The sequence below is a fragment of the Manis pentadactyla genome, chromosome 16 (assembly GCF_030020395.1).
Source record: "Manis pentadactyla isolate mManPen7 chromosome 16, mManPen7.hap1, whole genome shotgun sequence".
Lineage (NCBI taxonomy): Eukaryota > Metazoa > Chordata > Mammalia > Pholidota > Manidae > Manis > Manis pentadactyla.
The window spans coordinates 73685703-73702886 of record NC_080034.1 but is presented as its reverse complement, the minus strand read 5'-3'; the positions used below and the strand labels follow the sequence as shown (position 1 = coordinate 73702886).

Genomic DNA, 17184 nt, shown 5'->3' with positions numbered 1-17184 from the left:
CAGAGGTTCACTCAGACACCCCTAAGATTAAATCAGCACCTTCATTTCACCCTAAATTCCATCATCGAAAGCAGATACACATTTGACCCACTGTTTTTAATGTAAGGATACATGTAAACCCAACTCAAATTGCAGGGAAAAGCTCGGGAACTGAAGGTGCTCTAGGGACTGACAGTTTCCTCTATCTCCTTTTCCTGACCCTTCTGTGACCCATGACATTTCTGCTTTCTTAGTATTCTTGTCTCCTCCTTGTCTCTTAACCAGCTTCTCTGGTTGATGACAGGTGGTGTTTCCTCAATGACTGTGCTCACAATGAGTAGGTGGGCTGGCAAAGAAAAAGTGGTGGTGGGGGGAAAGCAGTATAGAAAAGTGCTCTAAGAATGAGTTGAGAAAATAGACGTAAAGTGTTTCTATCAGCATGTGCATGTAAGTGCTCAATAAATTATAGTTAAAAAGTAGCAGCTTCATTGTAGCTTTACTTATTCTGAATATATTCTCATTATGGTGACACCTTGACAAGTAGTACTAGAGTATGGGTTTTTGTCATCTGAGTTCCAAGAGCAAAGATGAGAAGACCATCCTGTTTTTATTCTTTATTGAAGTATCTTTGATATACAATCTTTTTTTTAATTGAGGTATCATTGATATACAATCTTATGAAGGTTTCACACGAGCAACATTGTGGTTTCAACATTCACCCTTATTATCAAGTCGCAACCCCCATTGCAGTCACTGTCCATAAGCGTAGTAAGATGCTATAGAGTCATTATTTGAGAAGGCTATCCTGTCTTATTTAAATATTTGTTTTACAAGTATCCAGAATTCTACATTTTGTCTAAGAGTTTTCACGATGAAGAGTGACCAAAGAGACAAGTGCTAGCAAAGTGTGTGAAGTGTCATCGTCTGTGCTATACAGGACATTTCACTGAGGCGTTTAGAAGTGTGTTTTCATGACCAGCCCTGCATTAAAAGGAACAAACTACTAAAGGGAGAGGCATTGCTTGTTGGAGATCTCACTGAGCTCAGATGATGGCTTAGGAAAGTTATGCAGAATTTTTTACTGCTCTGATAGTCTTTTACTTGGTCTCTATTTCATGCTTTATGAGTTTCTGAATTTATATAAAGCCAGCAAACTCCCTAGAGTACTTATGTACTTCAACAAATGATATACATTCCCTAGTATAGAAAAACCTAAATTGTTCTGACGGTTAAATATATCTTTCCTAGTGTTTAAAAAGACAAAACCATTCACTTCCAATAATTCTTTGGTGAGAAAGATCACTACCAACTCAATACAAGTTATCTTTAACCAAAATTAAGTGAAAAATTAAAGTCACTGTGTAATAATGAAATAGAAAAAAAACTGATTAATCAAAATTATGGTCCATCTCCAAACACTGTTTTCATAAATTCAAAATTCAGCATCTTTGTTTAAAAATTCTCTCCTTTTCATTATCATGCCCATTGTAGATGCTTTCGTTAAAAGGAAATGGCATAAGTCACTTATTCCCAAATATTAGTATTTTGGTAATTATTTTGAAAGGAAGAGTAAGAGACAACAGAGGTGACCTCTGAGGTCACATCAGCAAAAACGTTAGCTTGGCTTTCTGAAACCTTTGGCCATTTTAACCATTTAACGAGGTCTTCCTGCGATGGCGGAAGTGCGACACTGAAGCCGCAGAGCTGACCTCCGCGCTCGCTGCGGACACGGCGTCGTTCATCGCGAGTCTCTCAAAAATGTGTCTTTTTTATGTGTAGAGCACATCCTTTCCAAAAAATAAGAAAAAGTACATGATTATAATAAAATTAAAGGAACATTGGCAAGTTGTCAAACTAAATTTAGGGCCAGAAACAATTTATGGGGAAAAAATATAGTAACAAAAAATATGTAAAATGTAATGTAAAAATAGATTGTCCTTTTAACGACACAGAGCTAGTACTGGCGATTTTAATAGTATTTGCTAATAGTAACTGAACACTTAATAGATGCCAGGCAACATGTTTGACATATACTGTTCTGTTTTTCTCAAACAGCCTTTCTCTCAAATAGGAGATACATTTTGTTCTGTCGTTTCACTCTACTTCATATTGTAAGCATTTTCCAGGTCAACTAATTGTATGTTAAAGACCTTTAAGACACAAAATATGGCCATCTAATTATGTAATTATGTAAATGGTCCATGTTATATGCATTGAATCCCCAATTACTGAATACTCACCAGCATTGGTAACTTGTTTAAACTTTGCTAATTATATAGATTAAAAAAATAACTCATACATTTTCATGTGGCAGAGCTTGGATATATTATCATGCAAGATTCAAATTTTTTAAATATTCATATATTGCAACACATTTTATTTAAAATAATTTTTTCCCAAAGAGCATTTTTAAAAATCTTCAGGCCCCCAACACATCAGTGTAATGAAATATAATTATTCTTAACCAACTACTTTTATTAATTTTATAGTGGCAGTTTTCTTCCCAGGGCCACTAAAGCAGCAGTTTTGCAAACAATTCTGATCTGTCCATTTGCCCCTCCTTTATGCCACCCCATAGCATTAATGGTTGGTCAAGGGGGGGCCAAATTGCAGGGACGCAATAACCACTTGCAAAACCTATACCCTTGTCTCTCCCTCCCCAAATCCCATCACCAAAGGCAGGTACAGATTTGACTCACTCTTCAAGTTGATAATGATGCAGCTGCTTGGGAACATTCCTTAAATTACCCGTTAGCCCCAGGACATCCCCACTGATAGTGAGTTTATGTCCAAGCCAGTAACCCCTTGGGTTTCAGAAATCCTGAGGCATTAAAGGTTAAGTGGACCCTGATGAAACATAGAGGTGGCAAAACAGAGAGGTAGTGCGCCTCCTGTGACTTTTAAAAAAAGACACCAGGGGGATTTTCTACCTATGGTAGAGGTGGGGGAAAGGTCATCAGCTGTATAATTATGTCTGCTAGAACATTAAAAAAAAAAAATGTCTTAGCCCAAATATCAATCATGTATAAACATTTCTGTTGTATAAGCCTAGAGGCAGCTAATATTTTTTAATGGAGACAAAAACACATAGAAAATAATTACATTACTTTAAATCATAGTTTATACCAAACTAATTGAATTTAAAACTAATTAAACAAGAAACCATCAGTTAGGTATCTCTCCTCTCTCCCACAATTACCTTGTTTTAGTGTCCATGTCTCCTAATTGTTGCCAAGCCGCTTTTAAACCTATCATTAGTTTTCCAGAAAAGGAAACTAGGAAGTGTTCCGTGTTTGGGTCTAAGGGGGCTTTGATAAGTACGTTGCTGCTGAAAGTAGGGCCTTTTTACGAACAGGTGTTCTTGGTACATTTAATTTTGAAAACATCCTGACTTGTGAGAGACATTTGAGCTCATGGACAGCTCATTACCGGGAATTCACAGGTGGAGTTTGCCCATGAGGGCTTTGTTTGTATCAGAGCCAAATCTAGATCTAACCAAGTCACCACGAACAGCACTCCCCTGCTCTTCTCACTTTGAACAAAAGAGACAATAAATTTAAAAGCAACGAGTTTCAAGGGTACAAGAAGCCATGATCACATTTAATTATGTCACCGAAGATGCAGGTATAAAAGGAATGCGTACCTGTGAAAGTGTCTCTATCTCACTCCTCAAACCCATTCGGCTTGCACCACTTTCGTCTCGTGCTCCCTTTAGAATAAGCTGCCTTTAGGTGGTAAGTTCAACTGGGGAATACTGTGGGTAAAACTGCAGTATTTCCAGAATCTCTCGGCTGGCTTTAGTTCATCTCCATATCGATATGTGTATCCACGGGGTGGAGAGAAGTGGTCCATCTCCATGTCAATAGGCAATTACAAGGGCCAGCGAAGGACCAGAAACGCTGGGTGGAATTTTTTGCTCTGGTGCTGCATCTGGGCTGAGAGAGACATGGGAAGGTTGCTTGTAAGCAATAAACGCGTTTCTTAAATTTATTTCTCCCTGTGACTGATGTCGGTTTCAAAGGTATTTTGCCGTGGGATTTCCTTTTGCCGGAGTTACAACTGTTTTTTAAAAATAATACTCCCAAGTAAAAACTTTTATTTCGTTCATACAGAAGTCCTGCTGGATGTGTGATTCCATAGGAAATGGGGAATTCAGCCGGCAGAGGGCTTTCTTCTTTCTCCAGTGCCCTTTTCTTTGGCTCTAACCCTCTGACACACTTTTCCCTCCTTTAGCCTAATAATAATAGCCTAATCCTACACATAATGAAATTCTGCGTCACAGTTGTTAGTACAGCATGGGCTTCCAGACCCATTGTCTAGCCTTTTGTACCTACAGTGCTCCTCAGATAATTTCTATATATTACTTTAAACACGTTAAGATCATATAGCAGAGGCTCAGAAAGCTTCTGTCTACTCCCAGCCTTACAAGGCTTGTAAACAAGTGAGGGATTCCCGAATTCTAGTATATCCACTCTTCCTCCTATTAGCTTACTAACCGTACTCCCACTGATTTCTGCTGGAATCCCTTCAGAGTTAGGTGAAGATCACATCATTTAGCTTTTCAAGACTAGCTTGCATTTCTTTTCATGTAGTCTCTGGTGCTGTATGTCTTTAGATTAAATTTTAAAGCCCAGCCCATTGGCACCACATGGTGCATTAGTGGGCAAAGGACAGAGATAGCAGAACGATGCACCTTTGGGTGACAGAATGTCTATCACCCTTTGCAGATCTAGATCCTTCTCTACGGATCTTTTGCTTCCATTTCCTTACTTTTTGTTGCAGGTTTTGGCAGGTTTTTGGTTATTTGCTCAGCCCTCAAAGCCCCAAATACCCTCACATCAGCTGCTCACCTGCTGCGGTTCAACTGCCCAACAACAGTCTCTCGCGTTGGCTATGCCAGCCCGGACCCTCTCCCTGGGATCACACAGTAAGAGCCACTGGTTTTTAGTTTGCTCATAATTTCAGACCGACGGGAGGGCCTAATACCCATTCCGGACATGCCAACCGGACCGTCTCCTCCCTGGTCAACTGGGCATGAGACCCGTTAAAGGGCGCAGAACCCTGCGGAGGAGGAAGGCTGCGTCTGCAGTCGGGACCATTACAGGACCTCACGCTCCTTTTTTTTGTGGGTCCCGCCACCGCCTACGGCCACTGTGCAGCTCTTGAGTCATGGTATTTATGTGACACCGACAGAGGGAACGTGCCAGATGCTGCTTCTTCGTAGCGCAGTGTCACATCGGGAATGAAGTGGTGGTGAAACTGTTGCTATTTTCAGACAGATAAACATTCTAAGAAATGAGCGTGACAGAAAAGCTAAAAGAACTTGTTTACAATGATTGAGTGCATCCTATTATAACTTCTTTCTCCCGAGCAGGTACCCACCACCGGGGGTGTCCAGTGTCCAGTGGGTCCTTCCTGCACAGAAACAAACCCAGAGGCTATGCAGGCCGACCCTCCCGGTGCCCCTCTGTGCGGAGCGCTGATCCTCCCGGTTCCCCGCGGGCCGCGCGGGTCACACTTGGAAGGCCGTCTGCCAGTCACGCCCATGGGCGACGCCGGAAGGCCTTTGTGCAGCGGTGTGTCCAGGGGCCCAGGCCTTGGGGTGCGGCTCCCGGCTGGCAGCAACGACGGGGCGCAGCGCCGTGACAAGCCCGGGCGCCCCGAGCCTCTCTCCTTGGAGCCGCCTTGGGCCACGACGACACTCTGAGTCCGTGGCCTGGGAAACCTGGGTCCCCAGCACGTCGGCGGGAGCAGAGCTTGGTTCCCACGAGTGCTGCCCCGCGGCCGGCCTGCGGGGAGGTGAGGGCAGACCCAGACACCCCACGTCCCGGCCCCACGCGCAGCCTGCGGGGTCCCCGAGCAGCCAGCGCCCCGGTCCCGCGCAGGGTGTGGAGCTTCCCGCGCAGAGCAGGCCTCGCCCCGCCACCAGGGCGGCTCCTGGGCCTGCAGGCCGCGCGCCGGCACCGCTGTCCCAAGGGGCGCGCGGCCCGGCCGGGGTACCCGCCCTCCCCAACCGCCATCGCACGCCGGCCGCGGACCCATAGGGCCCCAGAGCCGCCACCGCCATGCCGCGCTGCCGTCGGCGCAAGTACCGGCGCGGGGACCTGGTGTTCGCCAAGCTCCGGGGCTACGCGCACTGGCCCGCCCGGGTGGAGCAGGCGGCCGCGGCCGGCCGCTACCGCGTGTTCTTCTTCGGCACCCACGACACGGCGCTGCTGGGCGCCCGGCAGCTGCTCCCGTATGAGCAGCACAAGCAGCGCCTCGGCAAGCCCGGCAGGCGGCGTGGCTTCAGCGAGGGGCTGTGGGAGATCGAGAAGGACGCCGCCGGCCGCGCCGCCGCGCCTGAGCCGCCCGACGAGCAGCGCGACGAGGCGGCAACGCAGGCCGACCCCGCCCCTGACGGCCCGGCGGCCGAGCCGCTGCTCGTGACCGTGGAGGACGCCGCCGCCGCCGCCGCGCAGCCGGGACAGGAGGGCGACGCCCGCCGCCTGGAGGCCCCGTAGCCGCCGCCCGCCCCGGGCCCGGAGGGTGCGTCCTGGGCGCCCCCCGCGCACCCGCGGCTGCAGCCCCGGGACAGGAGCCGGGCGCCCTGGAGTCGGCGGCCCTGCTCGGCCTGGTGGCTCTGCCCGTGAGACGGAAAGGCGCCGCGCCGTCGGCCCGTCGGCCCCGCTTCGACCTCGGGGCCACGCGGCAGGTCCGCGGGGACCCTGGCCAACCCCCTTCCCGCTCCCCAGCGCTGTAGGGTCACCCGCAGGCAAACACTACCCAGGCAAAAGAAAAGGCGCATAGTTCAGGAAACCTTTTTAACCAAAGGATTTTTTTAAATGCAGACCCAGCCCCAGGCCTCCGCTGCCAGCCCCTAGCCCGCCATCGTGCCCCCGTCCCCGAGGTGAACCGGGAGGACCCCCCCATCTGCCGGGGGCTTGATGACTCCGTGCCTCTGCGTCCTTCTGCGGCGTCGTTTCTATCCACACCTCCGACCTGCCCTCAGCATTGTCACCAGACCTGCTGTGTGACTGTCGGAGAAAACAGGGAGCGCGGCCCAACCGCCTCTCCCGAGACCCCCTACCTTTGTTCACTTTCGTCCCGCCCCCGCCCCTCTTCCCTGGGCTCCGGGGGAAGCCGGCCTGCTGCAGCTTTGGAAGTTCAGATCTGAACTATTTCAATTGTAGGAAATAAAACTTGTTGATGAACGAGATGTCAGGCGTGTTCCTGTGGTTTCTGCAGGACGTTCTGGAACGTGATGCTGCTCTTGCCTTCTGTGCATGTGTGTTAAAAGCAGCCACTTGTAACGTACAGGGACGAACATATGTTAGGGCCCCTACTGCTCGTCTGCAGTAGGCCCTGGAACTAGGCCCCCCGGAACTGTCTACAGGACAGACTGGGACAGCAGCTGAGTCTCCAAGGGCCGCGTGCTTTGCCCAACAGCAGATCTGGAGACTGGGGGGACCTTCACACTCTATCCTTCCACACAGTTTACACAGCAAAAGGCGGTTGCTTTAAATTTCCAGCTCTCAAAATCTGTAGTATCTGCCAGATACTTTGGGTCTTTGAGTGCTGGGGATATTCACAGGCTGGGTTCCGGGTTCTGCAATCACCAACACTGCCTGCATGCAGACATTTGGTGAATCCTGGCCTCCTAGTGTGACATGCCACGCCTGGCGGCTGAAGATGATCCTTTCCAACACGCCCGTGTGCGACGGTATTTTACTCCAAGGCATACAAGCCACATGGTGGTCTGATTTTCAGTTACTGCTGTGATGATCAGACTGATACTAGGGGTTACTACTGAGTGAATGTTTACCATGTGCCAGAAGAATGACCTCATTCAGTCTTTGAAATAACCTGGCAAGGTAGGCATTCACATTCAGACTTCCCATTGGAAGGGGCTCCGCCTCCAGAGGTCGAGTGGCTTTTCTTGGACCTCACAGAGCACCCAGGATTCAAATACAGGTGTTACTGGCTCGAGCCTAAGCTCTGGCCCCTGAACTGCGCATTCAATAAGCCACTAGCCATGAAGTCAGAAGTTAACCAGATTGCTATTTTGTTGTTGTTGTTGTTGTTGTTGTTGTGAGGGCATCTCTCATATTTATTGATCAAATGGTTGTTAACAACAATAAAATTCTGTATAGGGGAGTCAATGCTCAATGCACAATCATTAATCCACCCCAAGCCTAATTTTCATCAGTCTCCAATCTTCTGAAGCATAACAAACAAGTTCTTACATGGAGAACAAATTCTTACATAGTGAATAAGTTACATGGTGAACAGTACAAGGGCAGTCATCACAGAAACTTTTGGTTTTGCTCATGCATTATGAACTATAAACAGTCAGTTCAAATATGAATACTCATTTGATTTTTATACTTGATTTATATGTGGATACCACATTTCTCTCTTTATTATTATTATTATTATTTTTGTTTTGTTTTGTTTTTTTTTTTAAATAATTATTTTTTATTGAAGGGTAGTTGACACACAGTATTACATTACATGAGTTTCAAGTGTACAACACAGTGGTAGAACATTTATATACATAATTCTAGGTTCCAGCTATCACCCTACCAGGCTGTTACAATATCTTGACTATATTCCTTATGCTATACATTACATCCCGGTTACTAATTTATTTTACCATTGGAAGTCTGTCCTTTTTTTTTTTTTTTTTTTTTTTTTGTGAGGGCATCTCTCATATTTATTGATCAAATGGTTGTTAACGACAATAAAATTCTGTATAGGGGAGTCAATGCTCAATGCACAATCATTAATCCACCCCAAGCCTAATTTTTGTCAGTCTCCAATCTTCTGAGGCATAACAAACAAGTTTTTACATGTAGAACAAATTCTTACATAATGAATAAGTTACATAGTGAACAGTACAAGGGCAGTCATCACAGAAACTTTCAGTTTTGCTCATGCATTATGAACTCTAAACAGTCAGTTCAAATATGAATATTCATTTGGTTTTTATACTTGGTTTATATGTGGATACCACATTTCTCTCTTTATTATTATTATTTTTAATAAAATGCTGAAGTGGTAGGTAGATACAAGATAAAGGTAGAAAACATAGTTTAGTGTTGTAAGAGAGCAAATGTAGATGATCAGGGGTGTGCCTGTAGACTATGTGTTAATCCAAGCTAGACCAGGGCAATAAAACATCCACGTATGCAGAACATTTCTCTCAGAACGGGGGGGTGAGGTTCTAAGCCTCACCTCTGTTGATCCCCAATTTCTCACCTGATGGCCCCCCTGCGACTGTGCCTGTCTTAGGTTGTTCCTCCCTTGAGGAATCTTACCCGTCTCTGGCTAACCAGTCATCTTCCGGGGCCATACAGGGAAATGTGAAGTTGGTAAGTGAGAGAGAAGCCTTATTGTTTGAAAAAGTTAGCTTTTTACTTCTTTGCATATTTATGCCCTGTGGCTTCTATGCCCAGCATTTGTCTTGAGGTATCTTTACCACTTGGAAGAATTATGATACTCGGTAAATTTGATATGAGGCACGAATTCTATTTAAGGGTTGTAATTAGGAAGGAAGAAGAAAAGCTAAAGAAGTAGCAGGCGGAATAAAACATGGGAAGATTGATTATTTCTTTGATATATCTTCTTGTAGAGTAACTTCAGCATGTATAGGTTTTAAGCTACTACTTAAATTGCACACACACATTAACATAATAGGAGTATAGTTACATAACCAAAGCATATCTGTAATTACCAGCCATCTGCAGTGAAACCAAGAAAACCAGTTAGGCACCTTAGGCATTTGTGAAAACTTATCTATGATATGGTGGATATTGTCCAACTGAACTTGAACAGTCTGAGAGAAATCAGACAAATTAAAACAACCCATTCCTGGGGACTGTTCACATGCCATATGTTCTTTTAACAGTAAATAGTTTGTAGTTGTAAGACTTTGGAGCGCTACAATTTGCACTTCTCCAAATTCTTGGTTGAGTTCCAACAGTATAGATCCAGTCCAATTTTGTTGTTTTACTGTATGCACAGGCCAGCTTAGATATCTCCTTCCTCATTCCCATGGCAAGTCCAGGAACTGGTGGGATGAGTGCATCTACAACTGTAGCAGTGCGTGGATCTTTGTTGGGGTTTTTTGATGATCATCTTCTGGCATGAGTCTTCCAGAGAGTGCAGATGTTGGAAGTTCTTTTTCATATCGTATCTTAGTTCATTTTCGGGGTAGCCCAATTAGGCTTTGATCCTCTGTATAAACACAAACAGACCCTTTGCCTACACTTTTATATGCCCTTTATACCCTTGTGTAGAACTCGTTGGAGGTTACCACACAGGAACTGCCCTTTTTTTTTTTGCTATCACTAATCTACACTTACATGACGAATATTATGTTTACTAGGCTCTCCCCTATACCAGGTCTCCCCTATAAACCCCTTTACAGTCACTGTCCATCAGCATAGCAAAATGTTGTAGAATCACTACTTGCCTTCTCTGTGTTGTACAGCCCTCCCTTTTCTCCTACTCCGCCCATGCATGTTAATCTTAATACCCCCCTACTTCTCCCCCCCTTATCCCTCCCTACCCACCCATCCTCCCCAGTCCCTTTCCCTTTGGTACCTGTTAGTCCATTCTTGAGTTCTGTGATTCTGCTGCTGTTTTGTTCCTTCAGTTTTTCCGTTGTTCTTATATTCCACAGATAAGTGAAATCATTTGGTATTTCTCTTTCTCCGCTTGGCTTGTTTCACTGAGCATAATACCCTCCAGCTCCATCCATGTTGCTGCAAATGATTGGATTTGCCCTTTTCTTATGGCTGAGTAGTATTCCATTGTGTATATGTACCACATCTTCTTTATCCATTCATCTATTGATGGACATTTAGGTTGCTTCCAATTCTTGGCTATTGTAAATAGTGCTGCAATAAACATAGGGGTGCATCTGTCTTTCTCAAACTTGATTGCTGCGTTCTTAGGGTAAATTCCTAGGAGTGGAATTCCTGGGTCAAATGGTAAGTCTGTTTTGAGCATTTTGATGTACCTCCATACTGCTTTCCACAATGGTTGAACTAACTTACATTCCCACCAGCAGTGTAGGAGGGTTCCCCTTTCTCCACAGCCTCGCCAACATTTGTTGTTGTTTGTCTTTTGGATGGCAGCCATCCTTACTGGTGTGAGGTGATACCTCATTGTAGTTTTAATTTGCATTTCTCTGATAATTAGCGATGTGGAGCATCTTTTCATGTGTCTGTTGGCCATCTGTATTTCTTTTTTGGAGAACTGTCTGTTCAGTTCCTCTGCCCATTTTTTAATTGGGTTATTTGTTTTTTGTTTGTTGAGGCGTGAGAGCTCCTTATATATTCTGGACGTCAAGCCTTTATCGGATGTGTCATTTTCAAATATATTCTCCCATACTGTAGGGATCCTTCTTGTTCTATTGATGGTGTCTTTTGCTGTACAGAAGCTTTTCAGCTTAATATAGTCCCACTTACTCATTTTTGCTGTTGTTTTCCTTGCCCGGGGAGATATGTTCAAGAAGAGGTCACTCATGTTTATGTCTAAGAGGTTTTTGCCTATGTTTTCTTCCAAGAGTTTAATGGTTTCATGGCTTACATTCAGGTCTTTGATCCATTTTGAGTTTACTTTTGTATATGGGGTTAGACAATGGTCCAGTTTCATTCTCCTACATGTAGCTGTCCAGTTTTGCCAGCACCACCTGTTGAAGAGACTGTCATTTCGCCATTGTATGTCCATGGCTCCTTTATCAAATATTAATTGACCATATATGTCTGGGTTAATGTCTGGATTCTCTAGTCTGTTCCATTGGTCTGTGGCTCTGCTCTTGTGCCAGTACCAAATTGTCTTGATTACTATGGCTTTATAGTAGAGCTTGAAGTTGGGGAGTGAGATCCCCCCTACTTTATTCTTCTTTCTCAGGATTGCTTTGGCTATTCGGGGTCTTTGGTGTTTCCATATGAATTTTTGAATTATTTGTTCCAGTTCATTGAAGAATGTTGCTGGTAGTTTCATAGGGATTGCATCAAATCTGTATATTGCTTTGGGCAGGATGGCCATTTTGACGATATTAATTCTTCCTAGCCACGAGCATGGGATGAGTTTCCATCTGTTAGTGTCCCCTTTAATTTCTCTTAAGAGTGACTTGTAGTTTTCAGAGTATAAGTCTTTCACTTCTTTGGTTAGGTTTATTCCTAGGTATTTTATTTTTTTTGATGCAATTGTGAATGGAGTTGTTTTCCTGATTTCTCTTTCTGTTGGTTCATTGTTAGTATATAGGAAAGCCACAGATTTCTGTGTGTTGATTTTGTATCCTGCAACTTTGCTGTATTCCGATATCAGTTCTAGTAGTTTTGGGGTGGAGTCTTTAGGGTTTTTTATGTACAGTATCATGTCATCTGCAAATAGTGACAGTTTAACTTCTTCTTTACCAATCTGGATTCCTTGTATTTCTTTATTTTGTCTGATTGCCGTGGCTAGGACCTCCAGTACTATGTTAAATAACAGTGGAGAGAGTGGGCATCCCTGTCTAGTTCCCGATCTCAGAGGAAATGCTTTCAGCTTCTCGCTGTTCAATATAATGTTGGCTGTGGGTTTATCCTAGATGGCCTTTATTATGCTGAGGTACTTGCCCTCTATTCCCATTTTGCTGAGAGTTTTTAACATGAATGGATGTTGAACTTTGTCAAATGCTTTTTCAGCATCTATGGAGATGATCATGTGGTTTTTGTCTTTCTTTTTGTTGATGTGGTGGATGATGTTGATGGACTTTCGAATGTTGTACCATCCTTGCATCCCTGGGATGAATCCCACTTGGTCATGGTGTATGATCCTTTTGATGTATTTTTGAATTCGGTTTGCTAATATTTTGTTGAGTATTTTTGCATCTACGTTCATCAGGGATATTGGTCTGTAGTTTTCTTTTTTGGTGGGGTCTTTGCCTGGTTTTGGTATTAGGGTGATGTTAGCTTCATAGAATGAGTTTGGGAGTATCCCCTCCTCCTCTATTTTTTGGAAAACTTTAAGGAGAATGGGTATTATGTCTTCCCTGTATGTCTGATAAAATTCCGAGGTAAATCCATCTGGCCCGGGGGTTTTGTTCTTTGGTAGTTTTTTGATTACCTCTTCAATTTCGTTGCTGGTAATTGGTCTGTTTAGATTTTCTGTTTCTTCCTGGGTCAATCTTGGAAGGTTATATTTTTCTAGAAAGTTGTCCATTTCTCCTAGGTTTCCCATCTTGTTTGCATATAGGTTTTCATAGTATTCTCCAATAATTCTTTGCATTTCCGTGGGGTCCGTCGTGATTTTTCCTTTCTCGTTTCTGATACTGTTGATTTGTGTTGACTCTCTTTTCTTCTTAATAAGTCTGGCTAGAGGCTTATCTATTTTGTTTATTTTCTCAAAGAACCAGCTCTTGGTTTCATTGATTTTTGCTATTGTTTTATTATTCTTCTCAATTTTATTTATTTCTTCTCTGATCTTTATTATGTCCCTCCTTCTGCTGACCTTAGGCCTCATCTGTTCTTCTTTTTCCAATTTCGATAATTGTGACATTAGACCATTCATTTGGGATTGCTCTTCCTTTTTTAAATATGCTTGGATTGCTATATACTTTCCTCTTAAGACTGCTTTTGCTGTGTCCCACAGAAGTTGGGGCTTAGTGTTGTTGTTGTCATTTGTTTCCATATATTGCTGGATCTCCATTTTGATTTGGTCATTGATCCATTGATTATTTAGGAGTGTGTCATTAAGCCTCCATGTGTTTGTGAGCCTCTTTGCTTTCTTTGTGCAGTTTATTTCTAGTTTTATGCCTTTGTGGTCTGAAAAGTTGGTTGGTAGGATTTCAATCTTTTGGAATTTTCTGAGGCTCTTTTTGTGGCCTAGTATGTGGTCTATTCTGGAGAATGTTCCATGTGCACTTGAGAAGAATGTATATCCCGCTGCTTTTGGATGTAGAGTTCTATAGATGTCTATTAGGTCCATCTGCTCTACTGTGTTGTTCAGTGCTTCCGTGTCCTTACTTATTTTCTGCCCAGTGGATCTATCCTTTGGGGTGAGTGGTGTGTTGAAGTCTCCTAGAATGAATGCATTGCAGTCTATATCCCCCTTTAGTTCTGTTAGTATTTGTTTCACATATGCTGGTGCTCCTGTGTTGGGTGCATATATATTTAGAATGGTTATATCCTCTTGTTGGACTGAGCCCTTTATCATTATGTAGTGTCCTTCTTTATCTCTTGTTACTTTCTTTGTTTTGAAGTCTATTTTGTCTGATATTAGTACTGCAACCCCTGCTTTCTTCTCACTGTTGTTTGCTTGAAATATGTTTTTCCATCCCTTGACTTTTAGTCTGTACATGTCTTTGGGTTTGAGGTGAGTTTCTTGTAAGCAGCATATAGATGGGTCTTGCTTTTTTATCCATTCTGTTACTCTGTGTCTTTTGATTGGTGCATTCAACCCATTAACATTTAGGGTGACTATTGAAAGATATGTACTTATTGCCATTGCAGGCTTTAAATTCATGGTTACCAAAGGTTCAAGGTTAGCCTCTTTAGTATCTTACTGCCTAACTTAGCTCGCTTATTGAGCTGTTATATACACTGTCTGGAGATTCTTTTCTTCTCTCCCTTCTTGTTCCTCCTCCTCGATTCTTCATATGTTGGGTGTTTTGTGCTGTGCTCCTTCTAGGAGTGCTCCCATCTAGAGCAGTCCCTGTAAGATGTTCTGTAGAGGTGGTTTGTGGAAAGCAAATTCCCTCAGCTTTTGTTTGTCTGGGAATTGTTTAATCCCACCGTCATATTTGAATGATAGTCGTGCTGGATACAGTATCCTTGGTTCAAGGCCCTTCTGTTTCATTGTATTAAATATATCATGCCATTCTCTTCTGGCCTGTAGGGTTTCTGTTGAGAAATCTGACGTTAGCCTGATGGGTTTCCCTTTATAGGTGACCTTTTTCTCTCTAGCTGCCTTTAACACTCTTTCCTTGTCCTTGATCTTTGCCATTTTAATTATTATGTGTCTTGGTGTTGCCCTTCTTGGATCCTTTCTGTTGGGGGTTCTGTGTATTTCCGTGGTCTGTTTGATTACTTCCTCCCCCAGTGTGGGGAAGTTTTCAGCAATTATTTCTTCTAAGATACTTTCCATCTCTTTTCCTCTCTCTTCTTCTTCTGGGACCCCTATAATACGGATATTGTTCCTTTTGGATTGGTCACACAGTTCTCTTAATATTGTTTCATTCCTGGAGATCCTTTTGTCTCTCTCTATGTCAGCTTCTATGCGTTCCTGTTCTCTGATTTCAATTCCATCAATGGCCTCTTGCATTCTATCCATTCTGCTTATAAACCCTTCCAGAGTTTGTTTCATTTCTGCGATCTCCTTTCTGGCATCTGTGATCTCTTTCCGGACTTCATCCCATTTTTCTTGCGTATTTCTCTGCATCTCTGTCAGCATGTTTATGATTCTTATTTTGAATTCTTTGTCAGGAAGACTGGTTAGGTCTGTCTCCTTCTCTGGTGTTGTCTCTGTGATCTTTGTCTGCCTGTAGCTTTGCCTTTTCATGGTGATAGGAATAGTCTGCAGAACTGGGACGAGTGACGGCTGGAAGGACTTCCTTTCTTGTTGGTTTGTGGCCCTCCTCTCCTGGGAGAACAGCGGCCTCTAGTGGCTTGTGCTGCGCAGCTGCGCGCAGACAGGGTTTCTGCTTCCTGCCCGGCTGCTATGGAGTTAATCTCCGCTGTTGCTGTGGGCGTGGCCTGGCTCGGGCAGCTGCTCCAAAGTGGTGGAGTCGCGTTGGAGCAGGAGCGGCTGGGAGGCTATTTATCTCCGTAAGGGGCCTCCCTGCTCCCTGCAGCCCAGGGGTTAGGGTGCCCAGAGATCCCGGATTCCCTACCTCTGGATTAAGTGGCCCGCCCTGCCCCTTTAAGACTTCCAAAAAGCACCCGCCAAAACAAAACAACGACCACAAAAAAAAAACAAGAAAAAAAAATTTTTTTAATTAAAAAAAAAAAAAAATTTTTTTAATTAAAAAAAAAAAGGTGGTCGTTCGTTTTTCTTTATTCTCCGGTGCCAGCCTCAGGCCTCTGCTCACCGGTCTTTCTGCCCTGTTTCCCTAGTATTGGGGTCCCTGTCCCTTTAAGACTTCCAAAAAGCGCTCGCCAAAACAAAGCAGTAAAAAAGCAAAAAAAAAAAAAAAATGGTCGCGCACTTTTCTTATGTCCTCTGTCGCCCAGCCTCCAGTGCCCGCTCACTGTTCTTGCTGCCCTGTTTTCCCAGTATCGAGCGCCCTGCACTCTGGCCCGGATGGCGGGGGCTGGGTGCTCGGCAGTCCTGGGCTCCGTCTCCCTCCCGCTCTGCCTGCTCTTCTCCCCCCGGGAGCTGGGGGGAGGGGCGCTCGGCTCCCGCGGGTCCGGAGCTTGTATCTTACCCCCTTCGCGAGGCGCTGGGTTCTCTCAGGTGTGGTTGTGGTCTGGATATTGTCCTGTGTCCTCTGGTCTTTATTCTAGGAAGGGTTGTCTTTGTTATATTTTCATAGATATATGTTGTTTTGGGAGGAGATTTCCGCTGCTCTACTCACGCCGCCATCTTCCGCCCCTCTCCAGATTGCTATTTTAGTAATAACAAGGGATCATGAGGGCAGCTACACTGAGTCTCCAACGTGAGTCAAGCAATATGCTATGTTTTACACATGTCTACCCAATTAGGTACCTACTTTTATCTCTGTTTTAAAGCTGAGGGAGCTGAGGTTCAGAGAGATTAAGGAATTTTCCCAAGGTCAGACAGCTAGTAAATGAGCTTTCAAAGGCAGGTATTTCTCATTCTAAATCATAGACACTTACTTTATTGTATTTTATTGCTTCCTATTAAAACTTCTATTGAATAAAATGTGAATACTTATTCTCCCCTGCTATTTTGAAGTGAACATTTAGAAGTTCGTATGGCAAAGAATATATTAACAAATATTGCTAGTGGGTATGAAAAAAAACCATTTGGGGCACCTGACCATTGCTTTGTCATTAAATGATTTTAAATGATGGGGACAATTGCACATTCAGTATTTTTCAAGAAGTGTGTGACTACAGGAAGTTGAAACATGGGTCTATATATTTGCCTCTGGCAGGCATGCGATTATAATAAGGTTGTTATGGAAACACATCCTCCGAAATGATTCAGTAACCTGAAAGGTAGTAAATGAAATCACTAACATGTGAGTCCTTCTCTTTGTATTATTTC

General features: G+C 43.9%; 1 long non-coding RNA gene across 1 annotated transcript in view; it reads left to right on the top strand.

The window, feature by feature from the left end:
- The window catches only part of LOC130681337 (uncharacterized), a 142142-nt gene extending 136400 nt beyond the window's left edge, over window positions 1-5742 (top strand). Inside the window, exons 2-3 of the long non-coding RNA XR_008994411.1 lie at window positions 4762-4906; window positions 5354-5742. This is a non-coding gene — a long non-coding RNA (uncharacterized LOC130681337). The remainder of the gene's footprint in view (window positions 1-4761; window positions 4907-5353) is intronic.
- Window positions 5743-17184: the final 11442 nt, after the last annotated feature.